Here is a 17757-nt window from a genome sequence, read left to right as displayed (position 1 = left end):
CCATCTTTACCCAAAGTCGCAACAGGCGGGCTGAGGAGAAGGGATGGGCCCAGGAAGGTATTTCATCCGGCTGCTCAGGGCCAGAATCTCCCTGCACCCAAGACCTTGCTCTACATGCATTTCCAGGGCCTTCTTGGGGGCCAGCTTGTGGGGCTGGATATGAGGCTAGTGTGGCTTGCACACTTCCTCCCTCTCCCCTGCAGTCAGACCCTGCCATGGCCCTGTCACCCCTCTCAGCTGCCCTGAGTGGATGGAGGACCCGCATCCTCCTTTTTCTGCTGCGCTGCCTTCGAGGGGCTCTGTAGGGGCAGAGCCAGATGGTGGGGCGCAGGTTTGAGAACACTCCTCAGCCGCCAGCCCTTTGCTGCCTGCCTCAGAATCCTTGAGGAATCCTGGGCTGGCCAATGCTCAGGTCTGCCTGTTGAGTGTCTGCTGTCACTGTCGTTGCAGGGACCCCTCTGTCAGTAAGCTAACAACCGCACGTGGGAAGTAATGAGCTGACGGGGTAGCAGAAGCCAGTGGGGCAGAGGCTGCGGCGCTTCTCTACAAATGTGTGAACCGTGGGGAACACAGCCATGGGGGCCGAAGTAACAAATCTGTGTGCCTCACTTGCTCGGCTGGAAAAGGCCAGGGAACAGGAGACTGGCAGGGAGGGGGCGGGCCCTGGCAGAGCTAGAGAGGGGGTAAACTCAGAACTGGGGTCATATTCAGAAGATGCACACCTAGGGGCTGATCACTCACCATGTGCGTTCCTGGAGGATGTCTTTCACCAACGGGGAAACTTCTGAGCGTGACCATGTAGTCCACACTCAGAGAGACCAGCCTAGCGGGCTCATGGGTAGAAGCCAGTGTGACTGGATTCATTAGCTGAACTCACCTCACCTGACTCAGGTCAAAGGTTACCTCCATGTTACAAAATAACGAATTACGCTCCCAAAGCACTAATGACCAATGAGGAAGGCTTCTGGGGAGGTGAGAGCTCTATCCCACCTGGTTTAAATCCCTAACACTCCTCGAATGTTGGACTATTCCCCCTTAAATTCCTCTTTCCAAAGCCTTAATCCCTACCCAGTTCTCTCCCCAACCCCTAGTCTCCCATCCTCTGTTTCCAGCCATGCTGCCTGTAGCCACCTCCCTCAGTTTCTTCACCTCACTCAGTAAAACAAAAGCTCCAAAAAAGCCAGACCTTTAGCCCTAAGCAATGACCAATTATGTCCTGGGGGCTGGGGTCCTGGGGGGTTGGATTCTTTCTCAGACAAATAACCTCGAGATCAGCCCAGAGCTGAGGTGGAGGACGCTAACATTTGCAGACAGGCTACTATGCCCAGCAGGGCTTCCCTAGTGGTTTCAGGCATAAAGAATCTGCCTGCAATGTGGGAGACTCAGCTTCCATCCCTGGGTCTGGAAGATCCCCTGGAGAGAGAAATGGCAACCCACTCCAGTATTCTTGTCCGAGAAATCGCATGGACAGAGGAGCCTGGCGGGCTACAGCCTAGTTAATGTTAGTGTCAGTCGCTCAGTAATGTCTGACTTTTTGTGACTCCATGGACTGGAGCCCACTAGGGATCTCCCAGACAAGAATACTGGAGTGGGTTGCCACTTCCTTCTCCAGGGGATCGTCCAGACCCAGGGATGGAAACTGAGTCTCCCACACTGCAGGCAGATTCTTTACTGCTGAGCCATCAGGGAAGCCCTGCAGTCTGTGGGGTCACGAAAAGAGTTGGACAGGACTCTTGTGGTGACCAAACAACAACAATGCCCAGCACTGCTTTGGGGTATTCAGTGTCTCCTCTTTGAGAAGCATTCTGGAGTGAGGTCAAGGACGCTGAAGCCATGAGGCTGGGATTCAAATCACAGTGTTGTTACCTGCTAGCTGTGTAACCTGAGGCAAGTCAGTCAAAGCTCATTGCCTCAGTGTTCTCATCTGGAGAATGGAGTTTTTAATAAGAAAGACCTTATAATTGACATGAAAATTTCCATCAATTAGTGTAAGTACAGGGCTTAATCTTGTGCCTAGTGGACCAGACCTATGTGTGTGGTGGTTGCCATTAGACTTTATTTACAGATAAAGAAACAGAGGCCCATAATTTGACCAAAAGCATATAGATAAAAATTAAGGGGAAATGAGAAAGAAAGAAACAATATCCTCCCTCCCTAAAAAAGAGAGATGTTTTTAAAACAACACATAAAAAATGAGCTATAAAGATAATTGAAAAAAAAGAGAGAAATAAAGGGATACAGAGATAAAAAGACAGAAGGACAGCCAGAGAATGAGAAGCAAAACTGAAGCCCTTCTGGTGCCCCCATAGCCCCTGGTAGGGGCTTTGAAGAACACTCTGCTTGCACAGACCCTCCCCAGGGTCGCTGCTGGCCAGTGGTCCAGACACTGCACAGCTCCTAATTCCTAACTCCTAAGCTCCTAACTCAGGCTCCTAACTCCCATGGGACCCATGGATGGGAGGTGTTGCTACTGGGGCTCAAGACCCATGAAGGCTACAAGTTTAGATGCTGTTTGAAGACTCATTTCCTTAAACTCTTGTGACATTTTATTTTTAGGTTCCTGGCCCTGATGTTCAATTCTAATCCAAAGCTGAGTATGTTAGCCCTGTGCTCAATAAATAGTATCCTTTCTAGGGTCATTATGAGGATTGAATAAGACTGTGTAAAGCTCCATCACAAGCCAGACTTATTTTTAAAATCAGGACAAATTACAGTGTTGTGTTATCTGCTCCAGCTCCATTCTCAAGGTTAGGGAACCGGCATGTCCCAGAAGTCACACTGAAAGGGAGGAGCTAAAATTCAGTCTTTGCTTTCTGGCTCCTTTACCTAGTGCCTCTTCCTTCCCTTCCACCAAGAAGAGAGACAGACTGAAGATGTAGTTTGGAGAGTTTATTTGTTTGCTGGTTATTTTATTTGCTTGCTTTTAATGTGCTGGACACTACACTGGAGAATGAACTGGTCAGCAAAGGTGAGAATGAGCAGAGAAGCCCAGTGAGAAGGTCTAGGTAAGACCGATGAAGACTTTAATTTCCTAAAGTATCTGCTTGAGGAGGGCAGGGCGTGTGATGACTGAGTCTGCACATCACCCATGCCCAGAGGCTGGCACACAAACACTCAAATACTTGTCAAATGAATGACTGAGCTCAGACAGTGGTGATACCTGTGGAGGGTTATTACAGAGAAGGAAGTGGCAGGTCTTCCGTGTGTGGGCTGAGGGAGAGAGGGGGCCTACAATGCCTCCCAGGGTCCAGGCTTGGGATCCAAATGGAAAACGTGGGAACATGGCAAGTCCGGCTAATAACAGGAAGTGATGATTTTCCATGAAGAACCTGTTTAGAAGAGTCAGACACATTCTCCGATTCTGCTAGACCTGGCAGAAGAAGCCAGGCTGGGGTCAGGAACGTTCGGTGAGCCTCCCACTGGGACCAGGTCAGGTGAGGGTATCAGAAAAGGGAATGAGAGGCATGTGGCAGGGAATGAGGCCAAGGGATCTACATCATTACGATTCTCCTCCGAGGGAAGCAGTCCCACTTTCCAGCCTCTGTGAGGATCCTGGGAGAGATAGTGGTCTTTTTCTACTTCCCTTCATCCTTGGGTGCTGTCATCATACACTGCAACCCCCTCAAGTCAGAGCCCTCCTGATCTGAGCTCAGGGAAGAAGGGAATACTCCAAAGGGTGAACCGAGAAGGCTTCCTGCCCCAAGGGCTGCCTCTCCAGTACCTGAGCCCATCAAAACAGTCAGCTGTCATCCACAGCGCTACATGTTGCTGACCCTCCTGCTGAGCGTGTCCGAAGGGGGTCACGGCCCCTGGGCATCTCCTTTCGCAGGAAGCCCAGACTGAGCCAATCCCGTGCCCACCCACTGGAGAGGGCCCCACTCCCCACCACCTGCTGCCCTGGCTTCCAGCAGCCTTCCCACTGTGTCATCCTGACCTGAGTTTAACTGGTCTCACCCTCCCTAATGAGTCCCAAAGGAACACCCTGAGCCCTGTCCAGCAAGCCGGACCAAAGGCCGTTTTTGAACTGAGTAGCAGACTTCTTACCTGTCCAAACAAGGAGAGGGAGGCTTGACTGGAAACAGCCGGTTCTTGAAGTTGGAGCCATCGCAGTAATGACCCACCTGCAGCTTCTCCTACAGACAGGTGTTAGTTTCCAGAGGCTGATTTGCCTGAAATCACAGTCTTAGCTTCCCCTAGAAACATTCCTGTTTAAAAATAAGTGACTCTGGAATTAAAGTGTGCTCATTCTTACTAGCTTTTCTCAAGTAAGTTTCCCCCAAAATGACACTTTTCTGAACATAACAGTTTGAAATATTTTGTTTTACGTACCTATTTTCGAGACTATGCAGCACCTCTAGCCGCTAACCCAGGAAGACTTTTGAATTAGATTCTGGTAAAGAGAAGAAGATTTGCTGGATATCATGATTCCATTTTTGATAAACAGCTCCAATTGTATTAGCATATTCATTTGTGCATGTAAAATGCTAGATATTGACACAATTAACGGGAGGAACTTGCACTGTATATACTTTTGTACTCTGAAATTTTATAATGCTCATACATTACAGTTATAAATAAAAATAAAAAGTAAGGTGAAAAGTGCATGGGACCTTTCTGTACTTTTTTTTTTTTTTTTTTGTAACTTATCGGGAATGTACAATCATTTCAAAAGAAAATTTTGGGAAAATAAAATAAGTAAATACACTTCCAACTAAATATTTAAACTTGTGAACCCTAAGCCAGGGATGGATACTCTACAGAGAACTGTCTGTTGCTACTTTTGTGCTTTGGAAGGCAAAGAATAAGATAAAGAGGCAGAGAAGGCAGAGTAACAATATATTGCCATGTTGCCCCTTTTGAACAAGGCAAACCTTGCCAAAAGATAGGAGAGTTTCACAGCTAAGACTCCTAAGAACACTCAGGCAGGCTGTGCAAGTTCAATGTATGAATAACACAGGTAAACTTGAAACCCCCACGTCCTGATGGAAAGCGGCGATAGGCGGCCTGGAGTGCCCTCCAGCGAGAAAGTTCTTAGGAGGGAATAAAGGCGACTGCTGGTTTCTTAATCACTGTGTCAAAGCCTCCCCCTGCAGAGAGGCTCAAGCACAGGGTTCTCGCTCGCAGGCTGCCATTAAGACAAATCTCAGGCTACATACAGTCCACGGGGTTGCAAAGAGTCGGACACTACTGAGCGACTTCACTTTCTTTCTTTCTATAGTTCCTTTTGGAGATGGAAATGGCAACCCACTCCAGCGTTCTTGCCTGGAGAATCCCATGGGTGGAGGGGCCTGGTGGGCTACAGTCTATGGGGTTGCAGAGAGTCGGATACAACTGAGCAACTAACACAACACACACACTCGACCGCCCAACACCCACCACCTCCACTCTTCTCCTCTACATGCTATAGACAAGTAAAGGCTGGTACTAACCAACTTAGCGAAAGGGCCAAGAGGAAAAGAAAGCCCCCAAGGCAGTCTTGGGGAGCATATGTGTATTTGGAATCTCGGGAGGGAGGGATGGGTGGATGGCAGAGTTTCACTGTTTCCCCTCCGTTTCCCAGACACAGTTTATCCAGCAAATATTTATTGTGCCAGGCACTGTGCCATGTGCTAGGGAGCAAACGACTACATGCTGCTCTCCCTGGAGCTGTTTATAATCTAGGGCTGGGGTCAAGGGGTGCTGTTAAATACAAGAATACAAAGTGACATTTATGATATGGGTGCTTTCCAGATAAGTACCATGAACACTTGTAAATGGGAAGGCGGTGGGTTTCCTAGAGTCAGGGAAATGGGGAAAATCTTCCCAGAAGTGACCAAAGGAGAGAGCTGAACACTATTCCTCAAAATGACATTCAAGGCAAGGATAATTCTCTTCACTGTATAGAACTGGAGGCTCAGGAAAAATTAAGTCATCTGTCCCAGAGTAAATATTAGAATTTGGAATGCAAACCAGGTCTGTCACACTCTAAAACGAATCATTTTTCCTGAAGTTCACCCGGCTTTTATCTCAGAAGCTGATACTATGTTCCAGGTTCTGGTCTTCCTTAAAATAAGCTGACAGGGTGATCACCTCCTGGGACTAGAAGCTGGGATGAAAGAGTCTTTGATTCACCATGTTCGAGGGGCAGTTCTGTCTTGAGAAAATGAAGATTAGAACTGAAAGTTCTGCTGAGGGTCCTCCCAAGCTCTTCCTTTTACAATGCACCCAGGAGGACTGCAAGCCATAAAGACAGGATTCCTGCTGCCATTTATCATCTCAATAAATGGCAACTCACTCCAGTACTCTTGCCTGGAGAATCCCATGGGCAGAGGAGCCTGGTGGGCTACACCCCATGGGGTCACAAAGAGTTGGACACGACTGAGCGACTAACACACACACACACAGAAAGTTCCTCCGAGGTACCATTTACATACAACGTCCTGTACAAATCTTAAGTGATGAGTTTTTGCAAACATATTCACTTGGATAATCCACATTCCTGTTAAGATACAGAACATTTCCAATGCCCTGAAAAACTCCCCATTGCCCTCTCCAAGGTATACCCACTTCCCCCAAGCCATACATGGCTACTGTTCTGATTTCCATCCCCATTTATATATACCTTTTTAGACATCTGTATACATGGAATGATGCAGTATCGATTCTTCTGTGTTTGCTTCTTCCCCTCAACATAATGTTTTTGAGATTTATCTGCATTATTGTACAACACTGGTTTGTTACTTTTTACTGCTGAATCTTACTCTATTGTGTGATTTTACCGCAATTTGCTCATCCAGTCTCCTGTTGATGGACATTTGGGTTGCTTCCAGGTTTTGACTATCATGAGAAATGTTATGAACATTCATAGAGAAATCTTTTTCTGGGCATGTTTTTACTTTTCTTGAGTAAATAAGCAATGACATTTTGGGGCATAAGATAAATGCATAACAAACTGCCATACAGCTTTCAAAAAGAGTTGTACCATTTTACACAACTTTGGGTAATTTATAAAAGTTCCTATCATTCCAAATCCTTGTCAACTCCTTGTGTTATCAGACTTTTTAACTTTAGACTTTTTGGTGAGTGTGAAGGCATCTCATTGTGGTTCAACAAGCATTTACCTGATGACTAATAGTTTTGAGACCTTTTTCACCTAGCCGTTTGTATCTCATCATTTGTGAAGGGTCTACTAAAGTCTGATGTCAATCTTCAACTTTTTATTATTGAGCTGTGGAAGTCCTTTGTAAATTCTGGATACAAGTCCTTTATTAAATATTTGTATTATGAATATTTCTCACAGTCCAGAGCTTCTTTATTTTCCTGTTTTTCATTTTGATGAAGTCCAATTTATCTTTTTTTTTTTTTTGCATTTTATGACTAGTGCTTTCTATTTCCTATTGAAGAAATTTTTACTGACCAAAGGTCATGAAGATGTTTGTCTTCTGTCGTATAGAAGCATTATAATATTAGTTTTTATTTTTAAGTTTATGATCCATCTAAGGTTAACTTTTCTGTTTGGGGTAAGGTAGAGATATAAATACATCTTCATGTGCAGAGGTGTTTTTGTTTTTCATATGAATACCCAATTATTCCAGAATAATTTGTTGAAAACAGCTGCATTGCTTTTGTACTTTTGACAAAAAACACTTGGTCTTATACATGTAGGTCAATGGCTGGACTTATTTGTTCCATTGCTAGATTTGTCTGTCCTCCAACAAAAGACACACATTGTCTTGGTTATGGCCACTTTTGAAAAGTGTAAGCCTATCAACTTTGTTTTTCTTTTTCAGAAATATCTTGGCTATTGTAGGTCCATTGCATTGCCATATGCACTTTATAATTGGCCTGTCAATATCTGCTTAAATTTTTTACTGGGATTGCACTGACTGTTCAGATCACTTCAGGGAGAACTAACAATTTTGAGTCTTCCTATCTATGAATATGTTACACATTTTCCTTTATTTAGATTTTAGTTTATTTTTCTCAGCAATATTTCATAGTTTTCTCTGTAGAGGTGTCACATGTCTTTCTTTAAATTTTTCTCAAATTTTGGGATGCCTTTGCCAATAGGATTTTATATTTTCCTTTCCAACTGTTCATTGCTAGACTGTAAAAATACAATTGATTTTTATATATTGACTTCTAGTTTTCAGAAACCTTGCTAAATTTGCTCATAAATTCTTGTTGGTGATGGTGTTAGTATGTGTGTGCATGTTTTGGAACATTTCTTAGAATTTTCTTTATGTGCAATCATGTTATCTGTGAAGAGAGTTGTACTTTCTTCTTTTCAAACTGTATGTTTTTTACTTCTTTTTCTTCCATTATTTCAATGACCATAGCCTCCATGTACAAAGTTGAATAATAGTAGTGAGAAAATACCTTCTTGTTCCAGTCCTTGAAAGGAAAGGCTTCAATATTTCATCATTAATATGATGGAAACTATAATTTTTCCAAAGTGACCTAGATTGAGGAAATTCCTTTCTATTCCTAGCTGGGTAAGAGTGTACTTTTTTAAAAAATCATGAATGTGAGTTGAGTTTTGTCAAATGCTTTTTTGCATCTACTGAGACAATCATAAAATTCTTCTCCTTTAATCTCATAATATTATGGACTAATAATTAATTTTGGAATGTTAAGCCAATCATGCATTCTTATAGTAAATCCCATTTGGTGAAATATTATTCTTTTTATACATTGCCAAATTTGACTTGCTAATATTTTAATATTTTGTATCTGTAGTCATAAGGGGCATTTTCTATAATTTTCTTGTAAGCTCTTTGTCTGTTTTTTATATCATTGCAACCAAGTCTCATTAAATGGACTGGGAACTGTTCTGTTCCTCTATTTTCTTAAAGAGAATGGTGTCATTTCTTCCTTAAATATTTGGTAGAATTCACCAGTGAAGCCATCTGAGGCTAGAGTTTTCTGGCAGTTTTAAACTAAATTTAATGTATTCAGACTTCCTATTTATTATTGTGTCAATTGTGACAAATCATGTTCTAAAGAAATACATTCATTTTATCTAAGTTTCCAAATTAACTGGTAGAAAATTATTTATAATATTCTCTTATTATTGTTTTCATGTCTGTAGAAAATATCATGGTATAGTTCATTCATGAAATTGGTAATTCTTTACCTACAATGTTCTCTTATTATTGTCTTCATATCTGCAGAATGTATCACAATAACTCTTCTTTCATTCTCACAATTGGTCATTCTCTTTCCCTCTTCCTTTGCTCAGCCTGGGTGTGCACTCAGTCACTCAGTTGTGTCTGACTCTGTAACCCATAATCAGCCTGAAGTGAAGTGAAGTCGCTCAGTCATGTCCAACTCTGCGACCCCATGGACTGTAGCCTACCAGGCTCCTCTGTCCATGGAATGTTCCAGGCAATAGTCCTGGAGTGGATTGCCATTTCCTTCTCCAGGGGATCTTCCCAACCCAGGGATCGAACCCGGGTCTCCCGCACTGTAGACAGACGCTTTACCATCTGATCTTCTCAAAGAACTAGCTTTGAATTTGTTTCCTCTTTTGCTCATGTTTTCTGTTTCATTTATTTCCACTCTTAGTTTTATAGTTTCCTTTTTAAAAATTGCCTTTGGGTTTAATTGTCTCTTTTCCTATTTACTTAAGATTGGCCATAGATCACTGATTTTATACATTTTTTCTTTAGTTATATAGTCACTGAAACCTACAAATTTCCCTCTAACCACTGCGTTAGCTGCATCCAACAAACTTCAACATATTATCATTTATTATAATTTATTTCAAAATATTTTCTAATGTCTTTCTTTTGGTTCATAGATTATGTTCCAGTGTATTTTTAATTTTGCTAATATTTGGATATTTTACAGACAGTTTACTTATGTTGAGTCCTAATTTCATATTGGGTGGCCAGAGAACATCTGCTATATAATTTCTTTCCTTTAAATGTATTGAGATTTGTTTTATGGCCTGGACTAGGATACTATTATTCCTTGCTTTTAGACCCTTAAAAAGCGGTCCTCTGAATCTCTTGCTGATGTCTTCATGTTCCCACCCTTTTCCACACTCTGATCTTTAAACTTCTCATTTTGCTGAAACACCTGTCAAAGGCCAGACTCACAGCCTTGTCTTCCCTACAAGCGTCTCTTCTTTTTATGTAAATTAGACTTTACAATTTTTTTCAAAGACTTGCAATCAGACTGATTCTTTGAGAGATAGCTCTTAGGAATATAATCCAAACCTCTAAGAAAATCAAAATCTGGGAGTTAAGTTTATGTTTTTAAACATTGTAGAGAAATACATGGACTAACAACAGTAATAAAATAATAATAATGAACTCTTTAACATTTCCTCCAGTGATTTACATCTTAAATGGTATCTGGAATGAGATCATCACAAGGGAAAGATAGCCTAATATTAGTATCTTGAAGGTGTGGGTTGTATGCACCATCCCAAACATCTGTTTAATCACGTTTAATGAGTTGTAAGCAGAAGACATACAGTGGTCATGTATGGATGTGAGAGTTGGATTGTGAAGAAAGCTTGGCGCCAAAGAATTGATGCTTTTGAACTGTGGTGTTGGAGGAGACTCTTGAGAGTCCCTTGGACTGCAAGGAGATCCAACCAGTCCATTCTGAAGGAGATCAGCTCTGGGTGTTCATTGGAAGGACTGATGCTAAAGCTGAAACTCCAATACTTTGGCCACCTCATGCAAAGAGTTGACTCATTGGAAAAGACTCTGATTCTGGGAGGGATTGTGGGCAGGAGGAGAAGGGGATGACAGAGGATGAGATGGCTGGATGGCATCACTGACTCGATGGACGTGAGTCTGAGTGAACTCCGGGAGTTGGTGATGGACAGGGACGCCTGGTGTGCTGCAATTCATGGGGTCGCAAAGAGTCGGACACGACTGAGCGACTGAACTAAACTGAACTGAAGGAGAAGACACTGCCATTGTTTCTCAAATGGAAACTGAAGTATGTTCCTGTAGCCACTTAGCACTATTGTTCAGTAGCAGTAAAATGTGTGAAAGCGTAAAATCAAAATGGAAGTAGAGTGGAAATTACTAGTGCTGTGCAATTACTCTCACTGGTATCCAGGTAGCCTCTCATTTCTGGGCACAAGGAAGACTATACTTCCCAGACTTCCCACATCTAAACAATATCACATGACTAGTTCTGGCCAATGGGATATAAACAGAAATTATTTGAATCACTTCATGTTATGGTTGGAGAAGGAAATGGCAACCCATTCCATATTCCTGCCTGGAGAATTCCATAGACAGAGGAGCGTGGCAGGCTACAGTCCATGGGGCCACAGAGAGTTGGACACTACTGAGCAACTCACTCATCACTCAGGTTAAGGTAATAAATAGTATACAGGTATCCTTTCAACATCTTATTTTCTTGACTTGGCAATGAATGATATTCCAGGTAGGAAAGTCATTGTCAGTTTAAGTTCCTGAATGGCTATGTGGATGACATCACCAATCCGACTCACTTTAGATATACAGCAAGAAGTAAAACCTCATTTTGCCATTGTGGTTTCAGGATAAAATTGTTGCTGCAACCCAACCTAGCTCCTTCTGACTCAAAGCATCATCCCTGGACCAGCATCAGCATCACCTGGAGACTGGGGCAAGCTCAGTCTCTACATTGGACCTCTTGAATCAGATTGTGCCCTTTAAGGAGATCCCTGAACAATTTATATATAAGTTTTCTGAGACTGCCATATCAAACATACACACACACACACACACAGAAAAAGTGGCTTAAACCACAGACATTGATTTCTCACAGTTCTGGAGTCCCCAGATCAAGATGTCAGAATGATTGACTTCCCTTGAGGCTTCTTCTCTTCCTGGCTGTCACGGCTGGCAGCCGTCTTGTGTCCTCACGTGGCCTTTTCTCTGTGCACATGCATTCATGGTGTTATCCTAATCTCCCCTTCTTATAAGGCCACTAGCCAGATTGGATTAGGGCCATCCCCCGTGGCCTCATTTTAACTTAATTACCTCTTTAAGTACAGTTACATTCTGAGGTATTTGGGTATTTAGAGTATCAACATATGAATTTTGGGGGAACACAAATTTTCCCTAACAATTCATATATATTAGGAACACTGACCTAATCTAGCCAAATGAATAGCAAAATATCCTCCTGAGACTATACAGTGACTACTGTGGTCTGATTTGTGCTTAATTTAATGTAACTACAAGGTTCCTTCCTGACTTTGGGTGTTTTATCATCATTTAGACTCATCTTCCCATCAGTTTTTGAAAGAAGTAATCCTCAGATTGCCCCCATGTTCTGCTTCCAAGTGTTGATAAGAAACCAATGACACAGCTCTGAAATGCAGATTTTGTTTTGGTAGTATGGTCTTGACATCCCAACATCAATTCAAAGGCTAAAGGAGCCTTATTGGATGCTTCCAAAATAAAACAAGAGCGTATGTTATTTTCTTTTGTAGAGATTCAAGCTCTACCTACTACTAGGCATCACACAAGGGAATTTATCTGTGGAATGCCGGACATTTAGACTAGACATACATCCTCACAATAGTGCCAAAATCCATATACTGAGGTCTAAATTTAGATTTAGAAGGGAATCATGCAAAGTTTAAAAACATACTTTGTCATTTCAACTCACAGACTCTTCAGTTCAGTTCAGTTCAGTCACTCAGTTGTGTCTGACTCTTTGCGACTCCATGAATCTCAGCATGCCAGGCCTCCTTGTCCATCACCATCTCCTGGAGTTCACTCTAACTCACATCCATCAAGTCGGTGATGCCATCCAGCCATCTCATCCTCTGTCATCCCCTCTTCCTCCTGCCCCCAACCCTTCCCAGCATCAGAGTCTTTTCCAATGAGTCAACTCTTTGCATGAGATGGCCAAAGTACTGGAGTTTCAGCTTTAGCATCAGTCCTTCCAAAGAACACCCAGAGCTGATCTCCTTTAGAATGGACTGGTTGGATCTCCTTGCAGTCCAAGGGACTCTCAAGAGTCTTCTCCAACACCACAGTTCAAAAGCATCAATTCTTTGGTGCTCAGCTTTCTTCACAGTCCAACTCTCACATCCATACATGACCACTGGAAAAACCATAGCCTTGACTAGACAGACCTTTGTTGGCAAAGTATTGTCTCTGCTTTTCAATATGCTATCTAGGTTGGTCATAACTTTTCTTCCAAGGAGTAAGCGTCTTTTAATTTCATGGCTGCAATCACCATCTGCAGTGATTTTGGAGCCCCCCAAAATAAACTCTGATACTGTTTCCAGTCTTTCCCCATCTATTTCCCATGAAGTGATGGGACCAGATGCCATGATCTTCGTTTTCTGAATGTTGAGCTTTAAGCCAACTTTTTCACTCTCCTCTCTCACTCTCATCAAGAGGCTTTATAGTTCCCCTTCACTTTCTGCCCTAAGGGTAATGTCATCTGCATATCTGAGGTTATTGATATTTCTCCTGGCAGTCTTGAGTCCAGCTTGTGCTTCTTCCAGCCCTGCGTTTCTCATGATGTACTCTGCATATAAGTTAAATAAGCAGGGTGACAATATACAGCCTTGACGTACTCCTTTTCCTCTTTGGAACCAGTCTGTTGTTCCATGTCCAGTTCTAACTTGCTTCCTGACCTGCATATAGGTTTCTCAAGAGGCAGGCCAGGTGTTCTGGTATTCCCATCTCTTTCAGAATTTTCTTGTGATCCACACAGTCAAAGGCTTTGGCATAGTCAATAAAGCAGAAAGAGATGTTTTTTTCACAGACTCTTAGGGATGTAGAAAGGTAAGCCAATAATTTGCCCAGGCATGGGTTGACTTTACAATGTGCCCATCAAGTTACTGTGTAGTCTGCATGAACAGCTCCAGTTCTAGGGGTCCACTCTCTTCCAAGCTGATCTTCTCTCTCTTGCCACAGAGCTGTTTTTTATCCATTGTTATCTTTGTGGTCATATCCACTGTTCCCAGCCATGACCCTTTGGCCGTATAGAAACCTAGTGCTTTCTCACAAAATTGCCTTTCAGATATTTTGCTTTATAATAGCTCCCAATTTTCTCCTTCTCAGGCTAACCATATCTATGTGACCTTGGGAGAAAAAAAAAAAAAGGTAATCAAATACTCTTTTAAATCCTACTACCATACTTCTTAATAATGTGAACAAAACAAAGCGTCCCTTTTAAAACTTCTATTCTGTGACTCTGAGCATTGGTCCTGCATCTCTGATTGGCAGGTCATTTAGTATTATTTTAAAATTTCACAAATTGCAAATTCAGAATACCATTAAATCCAGAGAACTGACACCAGGGAACACAGCATGGGAGTCTAGAGCTATGCTGTCCAACATGGCAGCCACAAGTCACACATCTGAATGGTCAGGCAGCTCTTGGCTTTAACTCCAATTCTGCCACTTGGAAATGCTACGTAACCACTCAGAGTCTTCATTTATTCCTCTGTAAAGTGGGAGTAATGACTGAACTCAAAAACAGAACTCACTTTACATTACTGGTTCTTGTTATGACTTCATGTGATAATGTGAATAAAGTGTTTAATACAATAAATACACATTCCTTCTCAGAAGCTGAGAGATTAAGTAACAGGACTAATGGGAAACATCAAGTTGGGGACAGTCCATTCAAACTCTATCAATTTTACAACCAGAGTATTAACAAACCTGATGATCAGTGGTAGCTGGGAGAGAAATTAGACTGCGCAGTAGCCAGGTTACTATGGGTGGAGGCTGTCATCTTAGGTATTTTTAAAAATGCACAAAAATAATAGAGTAGAAATGCTGGAAGTTAGAGCAAGGCTAAAAGGAGATGTAACAGTGCAGTCAGAAGTGGAGGGTATAGCCATGGAATGGGCCATGAGGGTGGGCATGGGAGGAGTAACACCTGGAGGCCTTGCAAGCCTGGGGTTGGAGCCCCAGGGTCAATGTCTATCTTGAATATTTAAAACTACAGCTAACAGGGGCTCCTGCTGCCATTACAACAACAAGCTAAGGCTTCTTTCCTTCTCCCACTTAAAGATTAAAATTCTATTCTCACTATTCCAGATTCCTTTGCTAAGGATAAACTGTGTGTATATGACCCAGCACAATTTCCTCATTAAACCAACATAATTTCTCTTTGACCAACTGTGCATGAGCTAATCCACATTTACAGAAACACGAATGATTGCAGAGCAGAGTGGGGAAAGGAACTGACCATGGAAGTGGAAAACATTAAGGTCAAGTCCTGGCTCACCCGTAAAAGCCTTATCAACCGCATATATTATTCAACTTCTCTGGGCTGCCAAGTCCTCGCGCCTGTAGGATAGTGTTCCATGCCTGATAGTTGCATGGATTCTTTGGAGATTCAGATAAGAAACTGTGGAGCGCAGTACCAATATAAATTTCCTGGGAGGATGGAATTTGAATGAGGTCAGTTTGGCTCGACTGTGACAGAGAGACATGGGCGTTGCCAGCTGCAGTTCAGCTCCTGGAGTTCCTAGATAATTTAGGAGGTACAGGGTCTTTCTTTGCTTCCTTCTCCTTATGTCACCAAGAAACTGAACCCCAATCACCCCCTCATTCCTGCTGCCTCACAAGGGACTCAGAAACCTTGGACAGGTGCAAGAATCTCTGATCAAAGAAGCCCACAGATCTTTGGGCCAACAGAAACCTATTTTGCTTCTGATTTATGCATTTTCCCATACTTTCTGCAAGTGAAGCAACACTTGGGAAAAAAATCCTCTTCCCTCCCTCTCTCTGCTATTCCCCCAAGGCCAGATCCACTCATAAATCCTATCTGGGCACCACCCACCCGCATTAACTGTTAAGGTCAGTTCAGAAGGGACCCATTTTCTCTGCCTATTCTCCCCTAAATGCAAAGACATGATGGAGAAGAAAGATGACTCAATACTGCTTTGTTTTAAGCGCTTTGGAGACAATAGACCAGTTTTGCACTGGGTTTTCTAACATCTCTCACTTGAGATCGAGAGCCCTTTCTCTGGTACTACTGTCCTTATGCAGCCCATCCTTCTCTCTCCTCTATCTCCTCCTCTAATTTCTCCACTTAACTTATGTCAGACCACATTCACAGAGAAAGAAGAGGAGCTTCCTGCCCTCCCAGGAGAATGTCACTTCCACAACTACAAAGGGAATGTGGTCATTAGTTTGTTGTTATGCAATGGGGGCAGAGCCTGGATCAAGCCTGGAAGATGCCAGAAGGCTGGCTTCTCAGTGGTCTTATCTTCGCAGATGTCACTGTATAATGGAAAAAACATGAACTGAGAGTCTGCAATTCCTTCTGCTCCTAGAATTTCTACAGTCAGTTGTATGAACTGGGTTAACTCACTTCTCCATAGGCCTTCACCTAGTCTACTTATCTATAAAGTAAGAATGGTGAGTAATGATGATGATGATGTTAACTATCATCTAACGAGAATTGACTATGAACCAGGGATGTGCTAGGAGAAGGCAATGGCACCCCACTCCAGTCCTCTTGCCTGGAGAATCCCAGGGACGGGGGAGCCTGGTGGGCTGCCGTCTATGGGGTCACACAGAGTCGGACACAACTGAAGTGACTTAGCAGCAGCAGCAGCAGCAGCAAGATTCTGTCCTAGCACAATTCTTGGTACATAATAGTTAGTGAGGACATCATGAATCAGCAAACAGCTTCTGCACATCATATCTGAAAGCACTAATTTGACTTGGTAACTAACTGCACACCATTCTCCCTTTGAATTTAAGCACTCCCACCCACCACTCTGACTTCCCTGGTGGCTAAGAGGTTAAAGCGTCTGCCTGCAATGTGGGAGACCTAGGTTCAATCCCTAGGTCGGGAAGATCCCCTGGAGAAGGAAATGGCAACCCACTCCAGTACTCTTGCCTGGAAAATTTTATGGACAGAGGAGCCTTGTAGGCTACAGTCCATGGGGTTGCAAAGAGTTGGACACGACTGAGCAACTTCACTCACTCACTCACCCACCATTCTCCCAGAGTGGTGCTTTAGCCTCCAACCTTCATTCATGGGGAGGGGTGGGGAGCAATATGTGGAGTTCACCAAAGGTATGAGACAATTTCCATGTGATGAAAAATAAAATGTTTAGTTTAACCAACATTATTTTAGTATCACTGCTATTTGCTCCTTCAATATATTTAGACTTAAAGGTAATAAGTTATAAGGAAACACAGCCAGAAAAATGCATAACTCAATGAGATGTGGTTTCCAATAAAAGACAGAAACTTAAGCACAGATTTTAGCACATTTAAGGGAGATATGCTTTAGTCTGATTTTATATAGCTTGAGGAATTTATTTCCATACTTATCACATGGTACTAAAGGACCCAAAATAGATAAATCTTTGGTTATACCAGGAAAGGAGTTCATCTGTGATTATGGAAAAATACACATTTAATAGTTGTTACAATTTAGCATCAGCACAGCCATTTACACAGATAATGTATGAAAGCCTCCTTTTTCCTCTCCTCAGGCACAGTGAATGACTCCCTGTGCAGGATTACCTTCCACTGAGCAGATTTCATAGCTCCAAGCCTCAGCAGGGAAAATGTGAGGCTGAACCAATTTAAAAAATAAAAACCATCCCGAAGCTCACAAAACCACATAATTAAACTGCATCACTTAGCATTTTGATTGAGTGTTCGAAAAACCTGATACAAAGACTCAGAAATTGCCCCAAAATGCATCACAAACATGGTGCTTTTACTTATGTAAACTCTAGGCAAAGATGAATGCAGAGAGAGGAAGATAAGTAGAAATGTAGGGACAAATACTATTCCTATTTTCCCAATCTAAGTCCAT

Source organism: Capricornis sumatraensis, chromosome 6 (assembly GCF_032405125.1).
Source record: "Capricornis sumatraensis isolate serow.1 chromosome 6, serow.2, whole genome shotgun sequence".
Taxonomy (NCBI): Eukaryota; Metazoa; Chordata; class Mammalia; order Artiodactyla; family Bovidae; genus Capricornis; species Capricornis sumatraensis.
This window is presented reverse-complemented; position numbering follows the sequence as displayed.